The sequence below is a fragment of the Geotrypetes seraphini genome, chromosome 9 (assembly GCF_902459505.1).
Source record: "Geotrypetes seraphini chromosome 9, aGeoSer1.1, whole genome shotgun sequence".
NCBI lineage: Eukaryota > Metazoa > Chordata > Amphibia > Gymnophiona > Dermophiidae > Geotrypetes > Geotrypetes seraphini.
Window position 1 is genome coordinate 45,326,773 of NC_047092.1, and position 11,153 is coordinate 45,337,925.

Sequence of the window (11,153 nt, forward strand, 5' to 3'; positions counted from 1 at the left end):
CACTGCTGCTGCTTTAGGAGACTCGGAACTCACTGAATTGGTGGAATGGTTAGAACTACAGCCTCAACACCCTGAGGTTGTGGGTTCAAACCCCATGTGCCCCCTGTAACCCTGGGCAAGTCACTTAGTCCTCTACTGTCCCAGATACATTAGATTGTAAGCCCACTAGGACAAATAGGGAGAATGCTTGAAATACATGTATTAAACCACTTTGTGTGGTTGTAAAACTACAAAAAGGCTGTATACAAGTCCCAATTGCTTCCCTTTAAGGAACACACACAAGATGGAGTCATACTGGACCTTTAAGTTCTTATCACTTTTCCTTTGAAATATAACTCCAAATTTAATTTAGAAATCTCAATAAGTCAATTGAGAACCAGCAGGAATCATATAAATTCTTGACTCACAACTGACACAAACTCAGCTCAACAACCCACAAGCAGGTCTGATCTGCAGCATTTCTCATGAAATCAAACATTTGCAAGAAATATTTTTTTTCTCACCAATTCCTAGTGCTGCCTTAATCTGTTTTGCCTGTAGCTCACAAACAGTTCTGAGACTCTTTAGAGTCCGTTATGTGCAGAGCTTCCTGCTAAAGACTCTGAGCTAGATGCACTAAAGTCTCCGATCACTGCAAAACCGGTTTGACTGGTTTAGCAACCCATTGTATTTGCTGACCTAATACCCAAAATGGCTCACCGTGTCTTTTTTTTTTTTGTGTGTGTGTGGTCCTACATTCTCTGATTCTGGCATGCAAATGATGTCATTAATATTAAAACCAAGCATCCGATCAATGCCCTAAACTTGCATGCCAGAATCGGGTTGGTAGGACCAACCCAGAAAAGCTGACAGGTACCTGTCAACTTGGGTTTTTTTTCTTCTTTCCCCCCCCCCCCCCCCCCCATGGGCACCAATGTGCCCATTTAAAAAAAATCCAAATTAGTGATGTTATTTATTTATTTATTTTTTTTAATATTCTTTATTCATTTTCAAAATTACATTAAGTGTAAAATATATTCATTCACAGTAACAATAATTCCTTAGCAAAGCAGCAGATGAATCCAGAGACCAATGGGAATAGCCCACATCTACCAGCAGGTGGAGATAGAGAAACTGATTAACAGGTGGTTATATTGGCTGGCAATCCTCCTGTCTCATTAGTATGCTCTATCTCCCAGCAGGGGAAAGTCGCTATTCCAATAGCTCCTGGATTCTGGCTGGAAATTTCAATTGCTCCTGTTGAGATTTTCTCTTCAGTGAGACAGGGGTGTCCAGCTGAACGGTGCCGGCTTTAGAGGTTACACTTGGGCCCCCCCTTGTCCCTGCCTCACCCTCCCTCCAATGATAGAGGGTTTGATTGAGTCCCTATTTTTTCTTCTTCCCATGGTTATAAAAAAAAAAAAATCAGGACTCCACAGTTTATGAAGGGTTCTTCGGGCCTCATGGTACTGAGCAACCGGCTTTTACCGGCATATACCGGCACTGATGGGCTCTAGCCTCTGTATGTGAGTATGCTTCTTTTGGTTTGGAGGCGCGCTGGAGCTTGTGAGCTATCGCGGGGGTGAAGCTGTGTTCAAGTGCTGGTGGCCTCCATGATATGTTTGGCCCAGGAAGCGGCAGTACCTCGGGACCCTCTGGGTGTGTGGCTGGAGGTTGTAGTGGCTTTGCTTTTGCCACGGGCCAGAAGCACGCATTTTTTTCCTTGGCGCTGGTGGAGGCTCCTCTAACTTAGGTCCGAGCCGTTCCCGCTCGCGGAAGCGCGATCGTGGGTTAGTTTCCCGGGCGGTAGCGTCGCGGCAGCTGCAGCTATCACTTTGGCTCGGAAGGTTGAAAAAAAAAAAAAAAGTGAAAAGGGTTTTCAGCTTGCGGCAGTTCAACGCAAGCGGGTTTTCTTCTGCTGGGGAAGCTCCGCCACGGTTTCTGGGATATTCTGGAGGTGGAGGACCGCTGAATAGGTAATGTTCCGGCATTTGAGGGAACCCGGTTTCCGCGCTTGGGTGTAGCGCGCTTAGAGTCCTCCATTGTTGGCATCGCCACAACGGGGCGCCGGTGGTTTTCCCTGACTGCGTTGAACGGGTGCCGCGCCTCTCCGTTATCAGCTGCGCTGCAGCGGGTGATCTCTTCTTTCACAAGGCCTCCCTGTTTGTTTGAATTTTACACGTGGAGGGAGTGCAGCCCCAGTAGAGGTGATGCAGCGCTTAGGGTCTTAATGAGTATTATTTGCTACACTTCTAGTTACTGGGTGACCATGCACCTTAGGCCTGGGGGAAAATTGGGGGAAACTCTAGTTTCTGTTCCTCTGCCCAGTTCAGCTTTTCTCTACACAGGGGGGAGCAGGAAGGTCCTTGGCTGCACAAATGCGATTTGCAGCTTGAGATTTCCCGGCACTTGGTGGGGGTTTCTCTTTCTTTCTCTGTGGATCTCCTAAAAAGAGCAGGTGCATACTTGTCTGTTTTCTTTTTTCCCTGTGCAGTGCTTTGTGTGTGAAGTTGCATGTTAGCTTTCTTTCTGGTCGTGCGGTTCAGTTTATCTGTTGGGAGTGCAGTTTGGGAGCGCAGGGTGTATGGTAGTGCTGCGGAGCTGCTTTCTGTCCCTGTGATGTAAAAAAAAAAAAAACCAAACCCTAGCCCATGAGTGGCCTAGTGGTTAGAGCAGCTGCCTCAGCACTCTAAGGTCGTGAGTTTGATTCCCACTGCAGCTCCTTGTGACTCTGGGAAAGCCACTTACCACTTCATTGCCCCAGGTACAAAATTTTTACCCTCACATCAAGGTTGCCTTTTGGGTGCGTTTGGTTTTTGGAACTCCTGGCACGCAGTTTCAGTTACTGCAGCCTGCCGCATTTTTTTATTCTATTCATTCTCAGTCTTCCGTTTTGGTCTACTTTGCTGAAATTCGGTTTCTTCTCCAGCTAAGTTTTGATGACCACGGCTGTATTTTGTGAGGATCCTTTCTTCTGCTGTCAGCTTTTAAGCTTTCTCGTGGACAAAGAGCTGTCCTAAGGGCAGTGCACAACTCTTTTGTCTCATACCTGTTGCGTTGCTGTTGTTTTTCAAAGGCCACTAGATACAGCGTCTTGATTGCATCCAGTACGTATTCCCTTTAGAGGCCATAGGTATTTCACTTACATTATATGAAGTTAGAGCTATTTCATGGGTTGCTTTAAGCACCTTGATTTTTTTTTTTATCCCCCCTAAGAGAATTTCTTTCTTCTTAAGGTTCCTCCATTCCTCATCCTGCCATTTGCTGACTTGTTGCATGGCATTCTGTGGGGATCCTGAATTCTTCCGGGCCTCGTCAGGTCTCATGGGGGAGTAGTCTCTATCTTTCAACGTCAGGGGGCTGTGTACACTTTTCAGGTTGCTTGCACCTTTGCCTCCTCCTCAGGTTTTATGTTTCTCTTTGAAGCTTTCCGCGTCCTCTGGACGGTTCTTGTAGTGCTTGGGTTTCCACTACCTACATGGTGGCCAAGCCGGGGGGCATTGAGCAGCTATATACTTTTCTGCTGACTACCTGAGAGTCGATTTACTTTTTCTGTATGAGCTCAGAATCGGCACTAGGTTTGCCTGCCTCTCCTGGAGCAGCGCTTTCGGTTTTGGCACTTGCCATTTCACCTATCTTTGGCTTCACGATCGCTTGTGGAGGTGGATGGTGGTACCGTTTTGTCGCTACCAAACGATTCATCCAATTTCTTCTAGTCTGCCTCTTGTCTCGGAGGACTTCCTGACATTGGTCGGATGCGAAAAGGGTGTTTTCTTTTCCTCAGTTCGTTACACATACAGATGAGGTATTTACAGCGCTTTTTCTCCAGTACTATTGATATGTATATCAGGATGAAGTTTTTATTCAGATTGGAAACACTGTTGTTTCTTCCGCAGACTTAGATGTGGGGTCTCGGTTTCAGATTGGCATTCTTCTTCGCTTTCCAGGACGATGAGCAAGGGATTCTGTACAGTTTCTAGGATCTATAGTGCTGACTACACTAGGAACTTCGGCTTGCTTTTCCCTTCTTTCTTTACAGCAGTCGATTGTTGTTCTGGTGAGTTCCGGTATCTCAGAGCTCCAATTATTTGGTATGCTCCTCCTGCTTCACTCGGTTTGTTTTAGTGGCTCGGCGCGATTTCTCTTTTCGAGACATGCCTGGCTCTTTGCTGAACTAGCTTATGCCCACCGCCCATCCCGGGCTGTCGGGTTGGGGCGGCTCAGTGACTTCCGTCCTCAGCTCCAGGAGTCAGGTCTTCGGAGGCAGCTCAGTAGTGGTTCTTTCTTCTACTCTTGAGCAGGGTCAGGCTACTTTGCTAGAGCATCAGATCTTTCTTCAGGAAGGACGCTGGGGGTCCTTTTGATCAGTATTTGGATGGGAGTATTTCTCTACAGCTGGGGCAGTAGCTGTTGTACTCAGTTGGCAGGCGAAGTTGTTCGGCTTCCATTGGGTGCTATCTCTTCTTCATCTTCTGTTGGCTGATCCTTTCGTAGATCTAGGTCTAAGTTTAGATAGACTCTCCGTGATTTCTGAGCATGGACCATTTCTTGTATGTTACAGAGTGCTGGGTGCACTCTGGAGAGTGGGCATGTTAGTACTAGTGTTATCTTCTGCATCCTGGATAGTGAGATTTGTGGCTCAGGCGTTCTTGCTCTGTTTACGAACGTGATATCTCCTGGGTCTAGTCCGCATAGCCTCGTCTCTCGATTCTAGGCTTCCTTACTCATTCGGTGGACCCAGGGAGGGGCAGTGATAGGGGGTTGATGCGTGGCTCATTTGTCGCCTCCGCCTTCTCTTTTTCAGTGTTGGCCTCTTGCTGAGGATGGCTTGGATTGGCCATCTCGAGCTCGCCTACCGGGAGCGGTATTTGTATATTCTCTGGATGAGCGACCCCATCCTTATTAGAAGGATTTACTAAGTCTTTCGACAGCTGGGCTACAGATGTTTCCGGGTATCTCTGTCGTTGCTCACCTGGGGTCCAATCATCATGGATATTGGGACTACTATAGTATTAAGACCTAGCTTTTTGGAAGTCTTGGCCGACTTGTTCTGGTTAGGCAAAGCGGGTTGTTTCTGCGCTTATCTGGGTGCTACAGACATCTTCTATTGTGGCTTCTACTTCCTTTTGGAGGTTGTTTGTTTCCTTTCTTGGGTGCTTCTTATCGTTTGAACCACTCCAGAGTTCCTTTTTTGACACAAGTGTATTGCCAAGGGCTTAGCGTTCAATTCCCTTCCGTTTCTGGAGCCTTTCTTGGCTTGTTACAAGGACTGGTAGGTGGCTCTTCGTTTCCTTCTCAGCTTTATGTAGTTCAGTCCCTAAACAGAGTGCGGTATGTTCAGGCACCTCATGGAGAGCACGATTTGGAGTACATTCCTCACGAATTTCTTCGCAGTTTACCAAAGGCTTTATTTCCTCCTTGTCTTTTGGGGATTCCAAAGGGCTGTGCCGTTGAACAGGGTGTTCTTGTGGCCATGGCTTCAGCTCTGCAATCTTCTATGTGGCAGGCCTTGTTCAACGGGTATTCCTATTTCTGATTTCCAAAATATGGGGTATCAGTTCGGCTGGTAATACTATTTCTTTCTAGGAGGGTGTCATCCTTTCTTTTCCGTCAGGCTCGCTTTTTCCTTCCTTCTTCCTGGGACGGGATATTGGGAGCAGTGCTTTTATTCACTGCATTTTTTGATACGTATGTCGAGTTCTTCGTGAGCTCGGGTCTATCAACTGTTAGTGTTTATATCTCCTTTTGATAGTCTTCAAGGGACGCCTCAGGCGTATGGCGGTGTCCGATGCCTACTTCGCTCATTAGGTCCAGGAGAACATTCTTTATGCTTGCCTACTGGCGGGGGAGCGGGTGGCGATTGAACTTCATGACCATTCCGCTGGAGCGACGGCTGCTTCTTGGGCTCGGCCCAGAGGTTTTTTGCCTTGGAGGAGATTTGTCTCACGGCTAACTGGTCTTCCGAGATAACCTTCTCTCCGCGTCTCTGCATGGATGTGCGGGCACATGCGATATGGGTTTTTTGATGCTTCGGTCGTTGCGAAGGCGGCGTTTGCTTCCCACCCAAATTAAGGATTGCTTTGCTACATCCCATTGGTCTCTGGATTCATCTGCTGCTTTGCTAAGGAAGGTAAAATTATGTTCTTACCTGTTAATTTTCTTTCCTTTAGAAGCAGCAGATGAATCCAGAGCCCCTCCCTTTCTGGTAGTTGTCTATCGGTTTTGTCTTATGCAACTTACGCGGTTTGTTGTGGTTGATGGTTGTATTCGGTATCTTTGCCTTTTCTCCTGGGAAAAAGTTTTTTACATATGATGCCTATTGCTGGTTACGTGTGCTTGGGCAAGGAGCTATACTAATGAGACAGGAGGATTGCCAGCCAATATAACCACCTGTTAATCAGTTTCTCTATCTCCACCTGCTGGTAGATGTGGGCTATTCCCATTGGTCTCTGGATTCATCTGCTGCTTCTAAAGGAAAGAAAATTAACAGGTAAGAACATAATTTTACCATATATCACTTATAAACAATCATTGGTACATTATATAAATTTTATCCCTTCCCCTTTCCCATCCATATCTTCCATTATTATATAATATATGTAATAAGAAAAATACCCCCCTCCCTATATCCTGAACTGATAATTAAAAGGGAAATAATTTTACTTAATCCTTACAATATTTTGTTAATGGTTTCCACACATCCTGAAACTTCTTAAAGTATCCCCTTTGTAAAGCAATAAATCTTTCCATTTTATAGATATGGCATAAAGAATTCCACCAAAAGTTATAATTTAATCCTTCCAATTATATGTAATTTGCTGAATGGCAACCCCAGTCATTATTAGTAATAATTTATTGTTGTTAGCAGAAATCTGACTTTTTGCTCATTTCCATACCAAATATCACAGTATCATAAGATAATAGTGATGTTATTTTTATTTTTAGATATACCTGGAACTCTAACCAGTATCACAATATTCAATGAATTCTAAGTGCACCTAGTTTATAGCAATTTATGCATATGTACAGTATATATCTTCAGGCCTCAGTACCACCACTCCACTGCTTTAACAATTTTGCATAGCGGGAAGAATGACTTGTAGGATTGTCACTGCTCTTTAAACTTGTAATGAGTTGGATGACAGAAGCAGCCACGGGGGACCCTTGAAACAGCACTTGTTGCAAAGCATGTCGGGTCTACCTCTACCGGGTCAAATTAGCTGAGAACGATAAGTGGCTTTAAATTATTATTGAAATATATCAATTGACAAATGAAATATACAGTTGGTGAGGCTGGTTTTAAAAAACTTTAAAGTTGAAAATAAAACTAATTAGAAGGGCCAGTGAAGATCCTATACATACTTCTTTCCACTATGCAAAACTGTTAAAGCGGTAGAGTGGTGGTACTGAGGCCTGAAGATATATATAGCTCGCTATAAAGTAGGTGCACTTGGAATTCAAGGAATATTGTCATTAAAAAAATGCCATGCCCCCCCTCCCCCCACCCCGATGACCCTGGTACCAAAAAATTGGATACCCACTCCTTCCTGCCACTGTGAAACCCCCCTGTACTGACTCTTCCCTTGCCATTCCCCGCTCCCCTTCCTAAAAAATAAAATCTGCAAGAGGGATGCCCAGTCCCTCCTGCTCTCTTGGCTCCCCACTCCCAATTGGTTGGCTTTTCCCTTCCCAGTGCATCCAGGGATGCATGGGGAGAAGCCCAAGGCCCTTATTGCTCTAGTGATTGGTGTAAATTATAAAAAGAAGGAACAAGTGGAAATTACTATTTGGGTGTTAGAAAACCCCAATCCTCTCCTGCAAAAACTAAGATGGAAATTGGTGTTCTTGGCATTTTTCATAATCAGATTTATTCAAAATGACAGTACCACCACCTTTGTCAAGAGGCTTAATAATACAATTAGGTGGTTTTATTTGAATAATAATCCCGTTGTATTGGTGGTTCTTGTATATGTAAACTGTACAGAGCTCAGGGTTGAGACTGTACATAATACTACAATTAGTAATGATTGGTGTTAGTGCCATATGCTCTTTGAAAGAAAATTAACAAAAGCAGGAAAGTAAATGGGCAATTTATTTATTTAAAAATTTATATACCATATATTACCTATATGGTTTACATAGCCACAGTCATAAATAATGGACAGTACATACAAATTTTTACCCATCCATCTAATAAAACATCAGCAGGTACATCGATTACATAAAGTCTCAACATAAGAAGGCGTGATATACAGGTTGCCACCTCAGACCGAAGAAGTGGACCAAGGCTTCACATTCACAAGATTGCAATAAAAGGAGAAGTGATACTAATAGGTGATTTTCTACATGCTGGATGTAGATTGGGAGGGTCTAGGATGATTAATCGTGGCCATTTCATCACAGCCAATTCGGCACAACCTTTCAGCTTGATGAATCATCCTCACATTTGGGCTCAATAATTTCACAGCTGTTGAGCTGACTGTCCCTCTGTGCCGCCACCCCTCCCCCAAAATGAGCCGGCATCTCCCGCAGCTTTTGATGTAGCAACTCTCCCTTGCAGCTTTCCTTCCTGGCACCTATCCTGTATGATGCCATCTCCCCCTACACTTCTCCAAAATCTTTCCCCACACCCCCTTAAATTCTGGCACCTCACAGCTTTCCTTCTCTAATTCGGCAGTACCATTTCATCACAGCCACGCTGAAACATCTCATGATGAATTGTCCCATTCCGGATTGGGATGTCCCTGTTGCAAGCTCAACTAGAAGTATATTTCCTTTTCCTATCTTTCCTTGTGTTTTAATATGTTTGTAATGTTAGTTTATAATATGTTTTGCAAGTCTTAGTTTTTGTCATTTATTTTGTTCCCTAAATTTTGTAATTTTATTGATATGTACATCGCTTCGAATTCTGATTAAGCGATCAATCAAAACCTTATTAAACTTGAAATTTGAATTTTCTACTGGGAAAGCTGTTCCAGCATTTGGTGATGGAACCCACACAAGATGGAGCCATACTGGACCTGTTGTTCACAAATGGAGTTTCTGACATTACATTTGGTGATCATTCAGCTACATTTGATGATCGTTCGGCATCTAGTGATCACTGGATGGGTGAGTTTCAAAATTAAGACATGTTTTGAGAGAGCTTATTCAAAATTAAAAGTTTTAGACTTTAAAAAAAAAAATTGTTAAGATGGAGGAACATCTAAAGGAGCTGCTAGCTGGATGGGAATGGCTTGGGAGCTACTTCATAGGCAACAAACCTTTTTGTTGAGGAAGTAAACAAAAATAAGAGAAAAAGAATCCTGATCTACCCTAAGACACCAAACCTATTACAGACTTATCCACCTATGATGGAAATTACTGTTCTAACCACAGTAATTCCCAGATTTACCAGCCCGGTCACTTGATTTTGTAATCTGTCCTTGAACTAAATAGGTAAAGGCGGAATAGAAATACCGCATAGCATAACGAAAGAAGACTACTTTGATTCTCAAAAGAAGTAGCTGAAAAGGTATGGGAAAAGAGGTTAGCTCTCATAAATTACAAGGTATCACAAAAAAGATGAGAGCTTTTCCAAGTATTGTAGCCTAAGGATGTTAAAGGCAGTTAATGAATCAAAATAAATAAGAGTGGCTGATAAAGTAGTCAGACAAGCAAATATGTAAACAGAAGAAGAAACAGCCACAAAGGTAAAATTTGGACTCGAGACATTCCTAAGATATAAAATGATAGGAGGAAGTGCAAAAGTGCCATTGTGAGGTTTAAGAGTAAAGGGGAATGATACATAGAAACTGATATGGACAAAGCAGAATTGTTCTGTGTTCACACAAAGGGTTGAGAGTAGGTCCACAGAAGAACTTGAGTATTTCCCACTCATCTGGACTAGTCTGGCATGAATGGTAAGGAAGATGAAATTTAAACTTACCTATTAATTTTCTTTCCTTGAGTCCTGCCAAGCCAGTCTAGGACCCATCCATGGAAGCTGTGGAAACCAAGGGTTCTCAGTCTGGCATATTGAAAAAGCAGTGAGTATGTTGTAGTCCACTCTGAAGGTTGCTCCATAGTGCATGCATAAGTTAGTGACCATGAAGTGAAATTTTTGACTGCATCAGGTTTGGCTTTGGTGGTGATTTCAAACCTGAAAGCACAACAATTTCCTTCATTTTTCTTACTGAAGACAGTACCAGGCCCCTGTAAGAGGAGTGAAATCGGCTCTAATCATTTTTTCTGGTGCCATCTCCTGGCAGAGGGATGTAACTCACTTGTCTGGACTGGTCTGGGAAGACTTAAATTAAGTTTAAATTTCACCTTTTATAACATGTTACCTAAATTGTGCAACAAATATGAATATAAGTTACATATTTGACCATTGAAAATTTCCCTATGGGTAATATATGCACACATTTACGCCTGTTATTTAATAAACACAAATTTCCTGGGTTATTTTATGCACAACACATATGTACAATTTTTAAAGTATATGTATAAACATAACTGTGTGTCAAATTAGGTATAACTTGTACTGGAAACCTTGCATCATAAAGGACAACCATAAGAAATTGTAACCAGTAAACTGTATATTATCATTAGCCACTAGCATGTATCAAGTTAGGATAAAAACTTGTATCATAAACTTGTATAGAAATTATGCATGTTAAACCTGTAACCTGTTACTGGCTCCTTGGGGACAACGAGCTAGAAAACAAATAAATAAATAAACAACCCTTTCCCAACTTTTTTTTTTTTTTGGGGGGGGGGAACACCTCTGCTTAGGTGAGACAAACTTATGTGAATGTAGACTGAATACACACAAGGTTACAAGCGTATTTTCCGGGCAGTTTGTTAAAAGGCCTTTTCTGTGTTTAAAATACCATTTTACCTGCATAAAATCCTTTTTTTTTTTTTATTAACCCCTAATGATGCGGTATTATATCGAGCACAGTTGACAATAGGTTATATTGTAACATAAGAGAGACAGAATAATAGAGAAGGCACAGCTGGATGGGTCGGCCCATTTGACGCTGTCTCCAGGGAAATACAGGGAGGCAGATGGCATACTAGAGCTTACAGAGCTATACAACACACAGTTCCTGAGCCCTCCTTCCAGCCTCGCAACTGCAAATAGGAATGCCGTTTCCCCATCTTTTCAGCAGATTCTTGTCTTCCAATTT